At 36.3% G+C, this 18,500-nt stretch overlaps 1 long non-coding RNA gene across 1 annotated transcript in view; it reads left to right on the forward strand.

Annotated features, from left to right (window-relative positions):
* Positions 1–595: 595 nt before the first annotated feature.
* Positions 596–18,500, forward strand: part of LOC103693548 (uncharacterized) — a 39,067-nt gene continuing 21,162 nt past the window's right edge. The window contains exons 1-2 of the long non-coding RNA XR_595039.4: positions 596–1,600; positions 4,344–4,446. This is a non-coding gene — a long non-coding RNA (uncharacterized LOC103693548). The remainder of the gene's footprint in view (positions 1,601–4,343; positions 4,447–18,500) is intronic.

The raw sequence follows: 18,500 nt of genomic DNA on the forward strand, positions 1-18,500 counted from the left end.
CACCCCACGAGCAAACTTGAGCCTCCCGACCACAGGTAAGACAAACCTTCCTGCTGCAAGCGACCTGCCTGGTGAACCATCTGTTGATACCGTTGGTGTTCCTATGGAACTGCTGTCCCCTTTAGCTCCTTCAATCCTTCCCCTAACTCATCCATAGCGGTCCCTGATCTGAGTCTAATGGTTGGCTGTAAATATTTGCATCTATATCTCAATCAGCTGCTGGAAGAGAGTCTCAGAGGACAGTGACACTAGGCTCCTGTCTGGAAGCACCATATACCCTCAATAGGAGTGTGAGGGTTTTGTGCTCACCAGTGGGAGAGACCCCAAGGTTGGCCAGTCACTGGATGACCTTCCCTCAATTTCTGCTCCATTTTTGTGCCTGCATTTCTTCTGGACAGGAACAACTCTGGGTCACCAATTTTAAAGGTAGTTTGATGACACAATCCCTCCACTGAGGGTTCTATCTATCTACTAGTGATGATATCTTCAGGTTCTATCTCCCCATTGTTGGGCATTTTGACTAAGGTCCTCACCATTGTTCCCACATCACAGGTCTCTGGGACATTCTAGAGGTTCTCTCTGCCTTTCACTTCCACAGCTGCATATTCCTAGTCATTCTCCTGGCCCTCTGGACTTTCTCTTGTCTCCCCTCCATACCTGATCCTGCCCTCCCTTTCACTTTCCTCTCCTATCCCACCTAGGTTTCTCCCTTCCTCTGCCTCCCATGATTATTTTGTTTCCCCTTCTAGGTGACATTGCATCATCCTCTCTTGAACTTTTCTGCTTGTTACACTCCTTATAGTCTGTTGTATCCTAAATATTCTGTACTTGTTGACTAATATGCATTTATCAGTGAGAACATACCATGCATATGCTTTTGGGTCTGGTTTACCTTCTACAAGATGGAATTCTAGATTTCCATTCATTTACTTGCAAATTTCAAGATGTTTTTTATTTGTTTTTATTTTTTAATAGCTGAATAGTATCTCATTGTCCTATTGATAGTGTCCGTTTCCTTACAGAAACTTTTCAGACACATGAGGTCCCATTTATCAATTGTTCATCTTAGAGCCTGAGCTATTAGTATGCTGTTTAGGAAATTTCCCCCTGTGCCATTGTTCAAGTCTCTTTTCCACTTTCTCTTCTATTAGATTCAGTGTATCTGGTTTTATGTAGAGATCCTTCATCCACTTGCACTTGAGCTCTGTAAAAGTTCATAAATATGGATCAATTTTCAAAGCTTCTCCACATACACAAAAATATATTTACTTGTTGAGAATTTCATGTAAGTATTTATATCATCCTCCCCATCTCTCTTCTCTCTTCAATTCCTTCCTATTATCAAAATAACAATCTCTTATTTAATCCATATTCACATTATGGCATTGTGTGTGTTTATCAATAAATAAAAATGTATAGGTTTTTTTTTCTGTTTTGCTTAAAGGGTTAGAGCTGACGTTTTATATTGTTTGGTTTGGTCTATCAGGGTTCTTTTCCTGATGGTAATTGCTCGCATTTGTACGAGTAGTGTCTTTTGAGATTGCTCCATCTAATCCAGGACAATTCAGAAACAATGGAAGAGAAATGAGATTAAATAACAGTAAGTTTTATATCAAACTATGAATTCAATCTATTTTGAGATGAGATCATGGTAAAGAATCAAGTTTATATAACACTCAATTTAAAATATTATAATAGCATTGACTCATATATATATGAATGCCTATAAATATATAAATGTATACATATATCTATTTTTCAAATTTAAGTGTTAGAGCCTATTTAAAGATATAATAGACTTTTTAATTTACTGATGTAATAGAGTATATTTCAGTTTTTAGACTGGTAAAACATTTAAAAGTTCTATATAGTTAAATTACTTACAGAACGTTACCAAGTAATCTAGTTTACTTTTAAAAACTGTCAAGAATTCTAGCTTTCCGACAAATAAAAGTTAAAAGAAAATAAAAGAATGTACCAAATGTGGGAGATAACTGTCCTTTACTGATTCTTCAATTAAAAATTTATACAATGACGAACTCTTTTTTTTGTTTACAAAATGTTATTTTAAAGAGTGAAAGAAATTATTGAAAGCAATTTTGAGCATAAATGTATGAACCTACATTCTGAAAATATTTTTCATTATGGAACTCATTGGTAGAAAGAAAATGTCTTAAAAGGTGACATATATTTATATTTGCAGTAACATGTAGTTCTACAGATTTATAATTATTGTGGAAACAAATGACTTAATAATTACCTATCAATGGCTATACCCTCTGGGGAAAGTCTATAAATAATCATGTTCATTAATAATTTTCAGGATATTAATTACTAGATGATAGCGTTCCTTTTAGGTGCCATTTTACTTTTTGGTTATATTAACATTAGATGTAGTGTTTATAATACTAAAATCAATTTATTCAGTAATTCATGTTGAAGCATAATATAAAATTCTATAAACATAAATATCAAAGCATCCTAAGGCATAAATATACACATAATGAAAGCAGCAGTGTATCCTATAACTTTGATTCCACTCCAAATGAACTGCAAATCAACATCTGGCTGTAGGTTTAATTACACAGAGCTGATCGTATAAATTTCATTTGCTCATTAACGTTAGCCTTTAATGCTAAACTACCCCGTTTATGATCAATAGGGGAAAATCTTGTCATAGAACCCTATTGATTGGCTTCTGTACAATACTAACTGTTTTAGACTGTACTGGTTGTTATATGCTTGTAACATATAAGTGACATTTTATTAGGTACAGAATTAAATGTCCTTTATTTAACTCATCTGTTCACTAAACGAGCATAAAATTGACTCAAAATTAATCAAAAAATCCTGCATTAACTTCACTGAATTACTTTGTAGTTTTTATATCCCATTCAATGTTGAAATAAGCATTATTAATTTATGAACATTCTTCCCAAATAATTCCTATTTTTCCTATTTAGTGTGTTCTGGTAATTTTCCACGTGTGTGTGTGTGTGTGTGTGTGTGTGTGTGTGTGTGTGTGTGTTTCTGTTGTTTGAACTATTTCTTTAAGTATATTTATATTGTCAGTTACTATGGTGCGCTAGCTATAAGTGAGGATTAACTACTACTTCTCTTAGAAATTCACACTTATCTGAAATCCATGGTAGGAGAGTTTCCTGTACACCTTGTTCTGATAGCAGCAGTTAATACTTGAAGAACTTGCTCTTACAGCCGTAAGTTAGTGATACCTCTCTTTTTCCTGGCTGTCAGCAGTGAATGAAGACATACCATGTATGCTCAGAAGGTTCCTTTGAGCTAGCAATATACCTTTGTCAGGGCATCTCAGATATTTTCACTATTTACAATATTGTGGAAGTATTTCACAGTACAAACTAATTCACAGGAATTATATTATTGGTAAGATAAATTTACTTTAAAAAAGTCATCTGATATAATATTTTCCTCTCATGATCCACTGGATCTAAAGCATTAAGTGATTACTTTTATTTAAATCATAAGATTACTCCAATAGATGCTAGGTTCTTTCAAACACTATTTATAGATAATTGATCTTCTGTGAGTTAAAAACATAATAATTCTGAGTATAGGAATCATTGTGAAAGGTAATTTTGATTGAAACTTTTCAAAATCCAGTCACCTTTTTGTTGTCCATTTTTTGTTTGTGTCTATACATATTCTTAAGGATCTTAGTGGCACCTATGATTTATCCATGAAAAAGGCAGAGTTCTTCTTCATTATACAAGGAATCATAACAAATCTACAGTTGATTTTACAAAAGTGAGAAAATTCAAATTGTAGTTGTTACTCTGTAGTTCATTCTTACATTGTTGATACATTCTGAATATTTGACCCCTTATAATTTAACAACAGGTACAAAAAGCTCTCCAGATTCTTCACACTTGTCTAATGCACATTGCAAAATCTATTTACAAAGAACAATTATGCAGAAATAATTTGTGGTGGTTTGAATTAAAATAGCTGGCATAGGCTTGTACAGAGTGGCATTATTAGAACATGTGGCCATGTTGGAATAGTATGTCACTACTGAGTGGACTCTGAAGTCTCATATTCTCAAGCCAGGTCCAGCATCTCTCTTTTCCTGTGGCCTGTTGATCCAGATGTACAATTCTCAGCTACATTTCAGGCATCATGTCTGCTAGCATGCTGCCATGTTTCCCACCACGGTGAAAATAGACTAAACCCTGGAACTGTAATGCACGTGTCGTTAAATATTTTCCTTTATAGATTTATAGTGGTCATTGTGTCTCTTCACAGCAATAAACCCCTGAAACCTGATTAATTATATTTTACTGTTCAATTCTTCTCTCCTGTCTTAGGGTTTTACTGCTGTGAGCAGACACCATGACAAAATCAACTCTTATAAGGACAACATTTAATTGGGGCTGGCTTACCGGTGCAGAGGTTCAGTCTATTATCAAGGTAGGAACATGGCCGCATCCATGGTTCAGGAGGAGCTGAGAGTTCTATATCTTTCTCTGAAGGCTGCTAGCAGAATACTCACTTCCAGCTAATTCCTAGCTAGAGCTAGGGTATTAAAGCCCATATTCACAATGTCATACCTACTCCAAAAAGACTACATCTCCTAATAGTGCTACTCCATGGCCTATGGATATACAAAACATCATATCTACTGACATTTACTTTTTATCCAAAAAAATCCAGTATACTCAGTTTAAATTCATGCCTTTTCCATTTAAACAATTTCACTTCTTTCATCCTAACTTAGTAATGGTCGGGTTGGTAGTTTAGCCCATGTTTCTACTACTAGTGGTTCTGTCTCCTAGTTTATTATGCATCTTTAAACGTGTCAACTAATTTAAATATTAGAATAATAATGAAATACCTATTAAAGTAGTTTGGGTTTTACTGTTGTGGAAGACATCAGGACCAAAGTAAATCTTATAAAGGACAATGTTTATTTGGGGCCATTAGCACTTTCAGGGAAGCATAGCAGCATGCAGGCAGACATGGTGTTGGAGAAGAAACACAAAGTTCTATATCTTGAATAGAAGACAGTCAAGAGGAAAATGGAATCAGATACTGGGCATACATTGATCATTTTTAAAATATTTTATTGGATATTTTATGTATGTATTTCAAATATTACCCCCTTTCTCCCCCTCTCACATCATCCCTCCACCCTCTCCCTGATACCATGCAGACATTTCCACTCCCACCCACCCACTTCCACCCACCCATGCCCCGCTCAACACCCTGGCATTCCCCTATTCTGGGAAAATGAACCTTCACAGGACCAAGGGCTTTTCTTCCTATTGATGCCCAACAATGCCATACTCTGCTACACATGCTGTTGGAGCCATGGGTTCCTCCATGTGTACTCTTGGTTGGTGGTTTAGTCCCTGGAAGCTCTGGGGGTTCTGCTTGGTTGATATTGTTGTTCTTCCCATGGAGTTGCAAACCCATTCAGCTCCTTCAGTCCTTTCTCTAACTCCTCCATTAAAGTCCTCAAAGGCACACCTCAATAGTGACACCCTTCCTCTCACAAGGCCACACCTCCTCCAATAAGGTCATACCCCCCAACAGTGCTGCTTACTAATGCCAAGCATTGAAATGAATCTCTAGGGGCCCAATGTATTCAAACCACCACATGCTTCAAATAAATAAGATGTTGTTTCTTCTTAGACAAAACACAATAAACAACATAGTACCTGGCTTTGAAAGAACAAGGACCTAATTTACAGTTTCCTTTAATCTCAGCTGAAAACAACCAATTCAATAAGTCATCCTGATAATGGCAAGAATAGTCTTCTCTTGTACTCACATTGTGTGGGTTCATAATTCCTTAAAGGCTGAATGGTTAATTTTGTTATTTTGGATAACAAACTATTATATTCCAATCCACCAAAATGAAACAAAAAGATGTACACTTTAATTTACAGACTTTTCTGTGTTCTAGTATTCTATAACATCATTTATTATAGAATAGCATGTGTATATGTATGTGTATATATATATATATATATATATACACACACACATGCACATCAAAGTCAGAACTAAAAATGTGAGAGCATTTACTCTTATTATTTTATTTATTGCTAATGACAGCTAATAAATGATTTTTTCTCTTAATATTATATACTAATAACTCCATCTCTGGGTCCTATATTAAAAATTAGGAAGTTATTGAATATCATAATTTGTACATTTTATTTTGTTGCAGATTCTTTCAAACTTTAATTTACTTTAAAAATTCATAAAAAGTATTTCGTCATTTTTTTTCTGTTCCCAAGCTAATCCCAGATCCTTCCTACCCCTCTACCCCCTAACTTCATGTTCTAAAAAATAAGAATACTTAGACCACTAAAATCAGTATTCTCTGTTGAGTAACCTGAAAACTACCTGTTTTGATTATTCTTCAAATATTAGTATAAAAAATCATTTTTAAAATAGTTTCTTTGTACTCCAGCCCAACATTATTTTTATAAATTTTATTTTTCTGTGTATGCATACATGTACGTTCATGAAGACTCATAGATGCTGAAAAGTAGCATGAGAATTTGTGGAACTGAATTTGTACACAATGTTAGTGCTGAGATATGAACCCAGTCTACTGATAGGACAGTAGGTATTTATAACAGCTGTGCCATGTCCTTGTCATATGTTTACAATTCTAGCATAGCATCTTACTTAATACACTAGGATCTTATATGGTCATAAATTCCTTATCAACACAATACCTTTACTTAATCCTAACTTTGTAATAGTATATTGAGTTCTACTATTCAATCTTTTTACTAAATATAACTCATTAGTAAAAAGTATCAATTTATGTTATGATGCTGTTTCTTTAATTTCAATCCGTACAAAAACCATACAAACGTTCCTGAATTATGTATGAAATAATTAAATACAATTTAAAGTGTCATAATATTGGTACCATTTCATATAATATACATAATACATGTGTTATAGTTATGGAAGCTGTAAAAGGTAAATATTAATCTAAAGCAAGGCGAATTGCAAAATGAGAAAACTAGCATAGATATAACCAAAAATATTCTGTAATTTTAAGGAAAATCAGAATGTAATACATATTAATACTCAAATATATTGTTCCCTTAACCGAAAATTTTACAATAATTTATTCAAAACAATTTTAATTAAAATAGACTAGTATTTTTGTATTTTTATCCAACTTTTCCCACTTTTTAATCAAGAATTAGACATTTCTAAAGATATCTAAGATTAAATTAAATATGTGTGTATGCCTGTGTGTGTATGTATGTATATGTGTATGTATGTATATTTATAAATATGTATTTTAAATTTCAACTGTAAACATAATTTCTATTTGCCAGATATAATTGTTGTCTTGGATGGTTATCACTGAGTAAGTTCACCCTTTCTAGTTATTTCTGAACTCTGAATAGCTGGTTCAACTCAGCTTTTCTGTCTCATACTCCTCTCATGTTTGACGGATTCAATCTCGCTACCTTGGCTTCTCATTGCTCTGCCCAACCTCAAACTAACTCTGGCAATTGGTCCAAATATTTGAGGTCCTTTTCATTCTGTCTCATTCTATCCTTATCTGAAACCTGTCTCTGTAAAACTGTCCTGGTAAAATTGCTTCTGCTGACCTGGAGATAACTGCCCATACTTACAACAACTCATGTTCTCTGCAATGACTAAGTAGAACTCAACCGTGCTCCACTCTGAACTGCACAAAACTGCCTCAATTCAGCTGCACTGAACTTCCCTAAAGACTCTCTCTCTACCATGCCCTTAAGTAGCATCTATTTCCTATCTATTCTTATGAAAATTGGGCGTATTCTATCTCTGACTTATTCTATCGAATCATTCCCTCATTCATTATTCTGTCTCACCTCAGTTGATGTAACATTCACACACGGCTATTTCCTACAACAAACTATACTCTCACGTATTGTTTGGGATTAACTCTGTGTGCTAAGGGCATGTCTGTATTCTAGCCAGAGAGCTTAAATGTGGTTTTCTGCATTCCAGGTAGATCACAACAACATAGAAAGTCTTTTAGATATGATTCCTTGCCAGAGAAGCCATGTTGCTTGAATAAAATTCCCTTACAGTTAATTATTTTAAATATTAATTGTATGATGTTTTGAATATGCTTCACCCAAGAAAGCACTATTAGAAGATGTGGGCTTGTTAAAATAGGGATGGTCTTGTTGGAAGAAGTGTGTCACTGTGTGGGTGGGCTTTAAAACCTTTTTCTTAGTTTCTTGGGTGCCAATCTTCTCCTGTTTTCCTTTATGACAAGATGTAGAACATTCAGCTCCTTTTCTAGAACCTAGCTTGCCAGGGAACTACCATGCTTCCCAAATTAATGATAATGGATTGAACCTCTGAACCTGTAAGCTAGCCTCATTTAAATGTTGTCCTTTATAAGAGTTACCTTGGTCATAGTGTCACCTCTTAGCAACTGAAACCCTAACTAAGACAAGTTGTTTAAGTATATAATTATATTGGGGGACCTAAGATATATTGGGTATATAATTAGTTGTAACTAGGTATTTATGTATTTATATTTATGTACATATATTATGTAAATATATATTTATGTATACACACATGTACAAACATGCTATGTGCTATTCTATGCAATGTGACTTTTCTGCATGATTTTAGGGATTAGCATTTGATAATGGATAACCACTGTGTATTCCTCCCTGCAAATACTATTGTCTCTAGCATGATGAATGTGGGAGTCACAAATTTGTCTTGTTTTTAATTTTACTGGATTTTCCTCTTTATGCTTACATTTTTATTTTTAAGGTAATAGTTTTATTAAATAGTTTAATTTAAATTTATTAAAAATTAAAATAATTAACAAAATTAGGTAATAAATTTCTACTCCCTTTCCGTTTCTTCTTTCAAACTCAGTATTTTGTCCACAATTATCCCTGAAATCTTTTCAATTAAATGAATGTATCAGCCTATTCATTTGTTGTAGATGCTTTTGATTTCTTACATGTTTGTTGTTCTCTTTAACAGAAAGCTGCTATGAACATAAATAGACACTCTCCTATTTAAGTTCAAGTCTTTTCTATTTCATGCACATACAAGCATAATTGACAAGTTTAGAGTGAGGGTTATTTTTCGGCTTGGATACATGTCTTCCCTCCTTGTTATGCATGTAGCAGGAAATGGTATACAATGGTAGAATAAGGACTTTTTAGCATTTTGAAACACTGTCAATCCGATTTCCAAACTTTTCTTACCTGTATATCAGAGAAGCACCCATTACCACTCTAATCTCATTGTGTATATAATATAATTTGAAATGCATTAACATACCTCATTATGCCTGCTAAATGTTTCTAAATACATAATAATGTGTTTTAATAGATCCTTTTATATTTTGTATATTTTTGGTCAAATAATAATAAACAAAATAATACAGGAGGTAGAGAGAGGTATAGCTGTGAGGGAGAGAGGAAAGGGAGGAAAAAGGGGGGCAGAATTAGGTATTGGAGGGGACAGGAGAGAAGTATAGAAGGTGAGGAAATCAAATAGAAATATGTGGGGGATGAGGAACTGGGGTTAGCCACCAGAAAGTCCCAGACACCAAGGAAGCAAGAGGCTCTCCAGAACCAACAGGGATGACTTTAGGAGAAATATGCAACAAAGGGGAGAAAGAACCTGTAGAGAACTCCTAAAGTAGATTAGGCATAGCCCTATTTGAGGGATGGTCCTACTCACCCATCTCAAAATTGTTAACCCAGAAATGTTCCTGTCCAAAGGTAAAACAGGGTCAAAAATGGAACAGAGACTCAAGAAAAAGACTATCCAGTGAGGGTCCCACTTAGAGAACCATCCCATCAGCAGACGTCAAACCCAGACAAGAAGCTCTTACTGACAGGAGTCTGGTATAGGTGTTCCATGAGAGGTTCTACCAGCATCTAACCAGTACAGATACAGATACTCACAGCCAACCATGTGACTTAGCCAGGAGACCCCATTGGAAGAGCTAGAGAAAATACTGAAGGAGCAGAAGGGGTTTACAACTCCATGGGAAGAACAGTATCGATTAACCAGACCACCAACAGCCCCCAGAGACTAAACCACCAACCAAAGAGTATGGCCTTATCTCACATAGATGAAAGGGAAGGCCCTTGTTCCTGTGTAGGCTTGATGCCCCTGAGTAGGGGGATTTGAGAGCTGTAAGGGCAGGAGTGTGGGAGTAGGTGGGGGAGTATTCCCAGAGGGAAAGGCAACAGGGGAGAGGAAGGATGGAATGGAATGTCTGTGGAGGGGTAATCAGGAAGGGAGTGTCAATTGAAATGTAAACAAATAAAATGATTTATTAAAAAACAACAAAAATAGTTTTCTAACTTCTCTATTTTGACATTAATTCAAAGTAATTCTTACCTATGAAATATATGTGTTTTTAATAGTAACAAGAGTGGAGAAATTATGTAATAGTAACTAAAAATTCAGTTACTTCATGAGAAATGAATGGCTAATTTTTCATTCTTTAGTAAAAGGTATTTTTTTTTTTCGGAGCTGGGGACCGAACCCAGGGCCTTGCGCTTCCTAGGCAAGCGCTCTACCACTGAGCTAAATCCCCAACCCCAGTAAAAGGTATTTATTATGTAATTTTCTTGTGTTAATTTTTATTGTTTTAAGTTTTTCTGAGAGTGTTTCCTCTTCTTGGCTGAATTTAATTATTTGTTACAAGAATCATTGTCACACTCTTTGTGCAAGCCTTGTGTGTTCCAAAGTTGTGCAATCTCCTGTCATTTAAGAAACTCTTCTCATGTTAGGTGTGGACTTCTCAGCAGGATTTTTATCCTTTGCATGTATGAAAGTATTTCTTTCGGTTTGTACTGCTGTGGTCTCCTATACAATATGTCAAAGTATCCTCTCTTTATAGTTTTGTAGATTGTACACATTTCTTACATTGTGGAAAAAAGAAAACATAAGCATGTGAATATTAATCAGTGAGTTTTGTAAGGCTTAAGTTAAAATAAAACAGTATTTCTACCTACATGTCCTTAACTAAGGGAACAAAATCAGTTAAGTCAGCAACATTGAGTAGAAATCTATTGAGAACCCTTGCATTTATTATTTTTTGCTTACTTTTATTTTTATGTATCTTGTAAGATAATGCTTCCCAAACCTGAAATTGTATATTATCTCATTTTTTGAATAGCTAGATTAAAATGAATAGGCAGAGCAACAAAACCAATCAGACCCCCACAAATCCCATTGATTAAACCACCAACCAAAGAGTACACAATGAGAAACCGGGGGCTCCAGCCGCATATGTAGCAGAGGATGGCCTTGTAGGTCATCTATGGGAGGAGAGGCCCTTGGTCCTGTGAAGGCTAGATGCCCCAGTGTAGGGGAAGGCCAGGACTGGGGGATGGGAGTGGGTGTGTGGATGGATTGGGGAGCACCCTTATAGAAGACGGGGGAGGGGAGATTGGATAGGAGGTTTGGGAAGGGGAAACCAGGAAAGGGGATAACATTTGAAATGTAAATAAAGAAAGTATCCAATTAAAAAAGAAAAAAGAAAAATGAATAAGAAAAATGTTATTTTCTTTTTCACAACAAATGCCATTTCCTTTAAAGATATTAACCCAATATGACCTACTCCTGGCTCTACTACATTATGAAAGTTTCCATGAGTTACTATGCAACATAAATTTTCTCCTCTAAAAAGGGATTTTAAACTCTTTATTGGTTCTTTTATTGACATCTTTCCAACTTCTGAGGTCTTCTTCAATTTCTCTCTTCAGAAACTTGAAGTTCTTGTCATACAGTTCTTTCACTTTCTAGGTTAGAGTCACACCAAGATATCCAATTCAGGGATAATATCACAAATATACAAAGAACAAAAGAAGTTAGACTTTAGAGAAACAAATGACCCTTTTTAAAAAATGGGGAATAGAGCTCAACAAAGAATTCACCTGTGGAATTTCAAATGGCGCAGAAGCACCTAAAGAAATGTTCAACACACTTAGTCATCAAGGAAATGCAAATCAAAATGACCCTTAGATTGTACTTCATAGCAGTCAGAATTGTTAATATGAAAAACTCAGGTGACATCAGATGCTAGCAAAGATGTAGAGAAAGAAGAACATTTTGCCATTGCTGGTGGCATTGAAATCTGGTATAACCATTCTGGAAATCTCTCTGGCGGGTCCTCAAAAACTAGGACAGAATACTACGTGAGGACACAGCTCTACTACTCCCAGACATAGACCCAAAAGATGCTCCAACATATAGCAAGGACATATGCTTCACTATGTTCATAGAAGCCTTATTTATAATAGTCAGAAACTGGAAAGACTCCAGATGTCCCTCAGCAGATGAGTGAATACAGAAAATGTAGTACCTTTACACAATGTATGCTATTAAAATCAATGACCTCATAAAATTCTTAGGCAAATGGATAGAACTAGAAAACATCATCCTGAGTGAGGTAACCCAGTCCCAAAAGAAGACACATGGTGTGTACTCAACGATAAGTTGATATTAGTCAAAATGTAGCTTGGAATACCCATAATGCAAGTCACAGACCTTGTAAAACCCAAGAAGAAGGAAGACCAACCTGTGGATACTTCAGTCCTACTCAGAAGTTGGATGAAAATAATCACAGGAGATACAGGGAGTGATCTAGGGGGGAAAGAGAAGAAGGGAAAGGGGGAGAGCAGGATCAGGTGTGGGAAGAGACTGGGAATAAGTACAGAGACTCAGAAAATTGAGTGGAGGTATGTAGCAGCAGGGAATGGGGAACTGGGGGTAGCCACTAGAAAGTCCCACTTGCCAGGGAAGCAAGAAGTTCTCAGGACCCAACAGGGATAACATTAGCCAAAACATTCAGCAAAGGGGAGAGAACCTGTAGTGATCACATTCAGTGGAAAGGCACAGCTCCCAGTAGATGGATTGGGCTACTCGCCCATCTCAACAATATTAACCCAGAATTGCTCCTATCTAAAGAAATAGAAACAAAGTGTGGAAGAGATACTGAAGTAAAGCCCATGCAGAGACTGCCCCACTTAGGAATCCTTCCCATCCTCAGACATCAAACCCAGATGCTGTTGTTGACACCAAGGAGCACTTGCTGACAGGAGCCTGGTATAGAGGTCCCCTGAGAAACTGTACCAGAGCCTAACCAACAGAGATGTAGATGCAGGCAGACAACCATTGAACTAAGGGCCGGGGTAGGGGACCCCGAAGGAATAATTAGGGGAAGGACCTAAACGGGTTAAGGACCCCACAGGAAGAATTACAAGATCAACCATCCAGACTCCACCAAAGCTCTCAGAGACTAAACTTCCAAAGAATATGCATGGAGGAACCCATGGCTCCATCTCCATATGTAGCAAAGGATTACTTTATCTGGCATCAATGGGAGAGGAGCCCCTCTGTCCTGTGGAGGCTAGATACCCCAGCATAAGGAAATGCTATGGTGATGAGGCTGGAGTGGGTGTCTGGGTGGATGGGTTGGGGAGTACCCTCATAGAAGCAGGAGGTACAGGGCTTGGGGCACGAGGATTAAGTGGGAAGGGGGATAACATTTGAAATGTAAATAAATAAAATAACCAATAAAAAACATATAACCAACATGAATGCTTGCTTATCCGAAATGTATTATCTACTTTCATAACACTCTGCTGCCCTTCAGCTTCTGACTCTCTTCATTACACAAGGGGATTACACTTGCCAGCTGCACAAGTAAAATTCGAAAGCAAAATAAAATCAAAACTGGAGGCAATAAAGACTGAGTTCTTGTTAATTACTGTAAGAAAAAATTTCTAGGGGAGATGCAATACATATGTCTCTTCATCCCAGCCAGAGAAGCCTACAACAGAGCAAAATATGGATACTACCCATTCTAACTAGCTGAGTCTGTGAGCTTTACTGAGTTTACTATAGGAATGTGAGTGAGCCATGTTAATGAAAGAAACATGAATGACTCAAGGATGGTTGCATCATCTAAGCCCACCACAGCGTGGAGAACAGCTCACAAATGCTGGGAACCTGGAGGAGTTTGCAGGCAGCTGGGCAAGTAGAGTATTCTTTCCAAGAGACCGAGTTGGTCTAAACCCCTTCCAGGCAGCTGGGGTGGATTCTGTCCTTCCAGCAAATTGCTCTGGACCTTAGTCTTCTTTCTGCATGGCTTATCTAAAAGTGACCATCAACAGCTTATTTTACTCTTGGAGAGATAGAGGGACACAGTGAATCTGGTCAGTACTAGGGACTTTCTAAAGCTAATTTTTGTTATTTACCTTATGGCTTATAAAGATTACATAGAAAAAAGACATTTCTATCTTGGAGAGAGCCACTCCATAACAAAAATAAAATACCATTCTTAAAGTCATGAGAACAGGTACAGGTTTTACCTTATGCCTACCTTCTTACTGTACTGATGGTATTGACAACTAGTTGTTGTATTTGATTAACGTTATAAGCTAACCTGTTATTCAGTATATTTTCAAGCTCGTTGAGCCTATTTATAATTATGACCATTAACTTTAGGTCACAAACAAGGTTCCCCCTCGAGAACCATAGAGTACTAAGGAGAAGCCATAGTTATCAATGTATCGAAATATATTTGAAAAGAAAAGGAGTTTAGTTGTTTTAAACTTCTATTGTTACAGCTTTTAAATGATTAATTTCTTTAAATTATCAGGATTTTTATGTAGGTAATCCATTGAGCATTTGAAAGAATAAATTATGTATATTATATATAATAGTCAGTTAAAGTTATTAATTCGGTTGTTAGCAGAGCAATAACCATGTGTACTAATGAATACCAAAGCAATTTAACCTGGAACATACATCAACAAATGGAACCAAAATGAGAACACAAGAGCGATTTTGACATTTGCATATGCATTAATATACTGTTTGTTTGAAATAAGGTAAGCATGCCATTTAATGGAACTTTCTTTTTCAATATTTTTTATTTGCAAACTCAACACAATGAAATGAATTCAAAACCCCCTGGTTCCTGGAATAGTATGAAAGAACATATGAATAATTCACTCTAGTAAATATGTACTTCACTCTGATAACCAAAATATCACAATTAAATGACTTAAAAGAACATGATTATGTCAATTAATTAAAATGAACACTTTTCCAAAATAGATTTTATTCTATAATTACTTTCTTCTGTATAAATATGCATAAGATTGGAAACATAGAACTGATTTAATTAATTCTAAATTAAATTACACTAATTGAGCAAATTGAAGTATAAATCAAATATTAGCTTAATTTTGCTTTTTAAAGCTATAGTTTAGAAATAATCATACATTATAAAAACTTTTAAGTTAAAATTATAGAAAAAGTGTATAATTCCTTTGAAATAGTATAATACACAAGGCAAAATGTCATTGGCTTACTTTTTTGGTAAATTGTAATCTCATTGTAGTGAGACCCTTCTTACACTGAAAGAATTTTTTTAGATGGAATTTCAAGTGACAGAAGGATAGAATTTTTGAAACTTTTCTATTAGGCACAAGAATACTATATGTATCATCAGTATTTATCAAAAGAATAAAAAGAGTTCTCATTAAAGAGGACTTGATTAGCTTATTTCATTTTATTTATTAACACAAAATTCACATTATCACATAATAAAATTTTCTTTTCTTGCCCAAATGGTAGTTTTTCAAGTAAATTTACAGGTTTTTTAAAATTTATTCATTAACGTATTGGTATTTAGTTGTTTTACAAACCTTGAATATTCTGGGCAGCCTTCCTACAAGCATAGGACGTTTCAAATCACTTTCAGTTCCTGTTATGAGTGATTTTAATAATGTATACACAAAGTAATATATTAGGTCATATATTAGTTCTAATTCCTTTTTATTGGATATTTTTATTGACATTTCAAATGTTATCCTTGTTCCCAGTTTCCCCTACACAAACCCCCTATTCCATTCCCTCTCCTTCTGGTTTTGTGAGGGTGCTCCCCAATCCACATACCCACTCCTGGCATTCCCCTACACTGGGGCACCAAGCCATCACAGGACCAAGGGCCTCTCCTCCCATTGATGACAGATAAGACTATCCTCTGCTACATATGCGGCTGGAGCCATAGGTTGCTCCTTGTGTACACTTTGGTTGGTGGTTTAATCCCTGGGAATCTGGGGCGGGGATCTGATTGGCTGATATTGTTATTCCTATGGGGTTGCAAAGGACTTCAGCTCCTTCATTCTTTGCCCTAACTCTTCTATTCAGGTCCCTATGCTCAGTTCAATGGTTGGCTGTGACATCTGCATATGTATTTGTCATCAGAGCCTCTAAGGATACAGATATATCTGGCTCCTGTCAGCAAGCAGTTCTTGTCATCCATAATAGTGTTTGGTTTCTGCATATGGGATCGATCTCAAGTTGGGGCAGTCTCTGAATGGCCATTCTTTCAGTCTTTGCTCCATACTTTTCCCCCTTACTTCCTTTAGACAGGAGCAATTCTGGATTCAAAATTTGGAGATGAGATGGTGCCCGATCTCCCAACCTGGGAGTCATAACTGAATATGGTCACTACAGGTTCTCTCCCCATTTGTTGGGTATTTTGGCTAATGTCATACCTGTTGGGTCCTGGGAACCTCTTGCTTTCCTGGAATCTGGGATTTCCTGGTGGCTACATCCAGTTCCCAATCCCACACTGCTACATACCTCTGTTCAATTTCCTGAACTTTCCATATATCATCTGTGTCTCTTCCCATACCTGATCCTGCCTTCTTTAGTGCCCACCCTCCCTGTTCTCTTCCTACCCTCTACCTCCTGTGAGTATTTTGTTCCCCCCCCCTTTTTTTTTGAGCTGGGGACCGAACCCAGGGCCTTGTGCTTGCTAGGCAAGTGCTCTACCACTGACCTAAATCCCCAACCCCTTGTTCCCCTTTCTAAGAATAACTGAAGCATCCACACTTCGGTCTTCCTTCTTTAGCTTCATATGGTCTATGAGTTGCATTGTGGGTATTCAGAGCTTCTTGGCTAATATCCACTTATCAGTGGGTACATATCATGCATGTTCTTTTGTGACAAAGTTACCTTGCTCAGAATGATATTTTCCAGTTCCATCCATTTGCCTATGAATTTCATAAAGTCATTGTTTTTGATAGCTGAGTAGTATTCCATTGTGTAGATGTACCACATTTTCTGTATCCATTCCTTTGCTGAAGGGCATCTGGGTTCTTTCCAGCTTCTGGCTATTATAAATAAGGCTGCTATGAACATAGTGGAGCATGTGTCCTTGTATTATGTTGGAGTATCTTTTGGATATATGCCCAAGAGTGGTATAGCTGGGAGCTCATATAGTACTATGTCCTATATTAGGAACCGCCAGCCTGATTTCCAGAGTGGTTGTACCACCACCAGCAATGGAGAAGTGTTCCTCTTTCTCCACATCCTCACCATCATCTGCTGTCTATTCATCTAACCTCAATGCTATTCAGCAACTCAGTTCCAATGTCTTCTGATCAAATATATCTCTTTCTCAGCATGTCATCTTATCAGGGAATTTCCTATGAATCCCAAATATGAAATGTTTTATTATGATACAATTATGGCCTTGTGGTCCCAACCTTAATTAAATTTATGGACTAATATAAAATTAATACAGATTATCCACTCCCGCCATGGGTTTGTGGCAGTTTTCACTCTCCTAGGTTTTTCTTCATAAGTTTCAGCCAGTAACATATCATCAGATGAGGAGCCCTGCTAAATAAAAACAGAATAACTGGAAGATAACTAAAGATTTTGTTAGTGTACTAGAATATGTTTTTTTCACATATTTAATGTGTGTGTGTCTGTGTATGTGTGTGTGTGTATTTGAATGTGTATGTGAGTGCATGTGTGTGCTTATACATGTGAGTGTGTGCATATTCATGTACAGACATATGGGTGTGCACATGTGCATGTGGGTGAACATGTGTGTATCTGTACATGTGTGTATCTGTTGCCATTTCCATACAGGTGCCCACAGAGGCCAGTTGAGGGCTTTGGAATTCCTGAAGCATGATAGACAGTTGTGAGTCACAGTTTGGATGCTGTTGGCTAAGCCTAACTACTTTGCCGGACAATTATGTGCTCTTAGCCACTCGGTCATCATTATACTCCCAGAAAATCCTTTTTACCTTCTTTGCCTATTTTAAAGTTTCCTAAACGATATTTTGATCATATTGCATCCATGTCAACCATGTTGTCTAAGCTCTTCCCCTTTGAACTTCATGTTCATTTTCTCCCTTGAAATAGCCCAAACAATGCAAACAAACAAACAAACAAACAAATAAAAAATAAAACAAAATAAAAAGGCACAAACAATTTCATACCCAAACCATAGATTCCTGTTTATATTGGCCAAATACTCTGGCCAAATATTATGTCTGCCTTGCAATATGGATGATCTTTACAGTGTAAATCCACTGAAGGAAATTGATTTCTTTTTATTTTCTCTCAGCTATAATAATCAAATGTTTTTTTTGAAAGATGTAAGAATGTGTGCCCAA

Source organism: Rattus norvegicus, chromosome 11 (assembly GCF_036323735.1).
Source record: "Rattus norvegicus strain BN/NHsdMcwi chromosome 11, GRCr8, whole genome shotgun sequence".
NCBI lineage: Eukaryota > Metazoa > Chordata > Mammalia > Rodentia > Muridae > Rattus > Rattus norvegicus.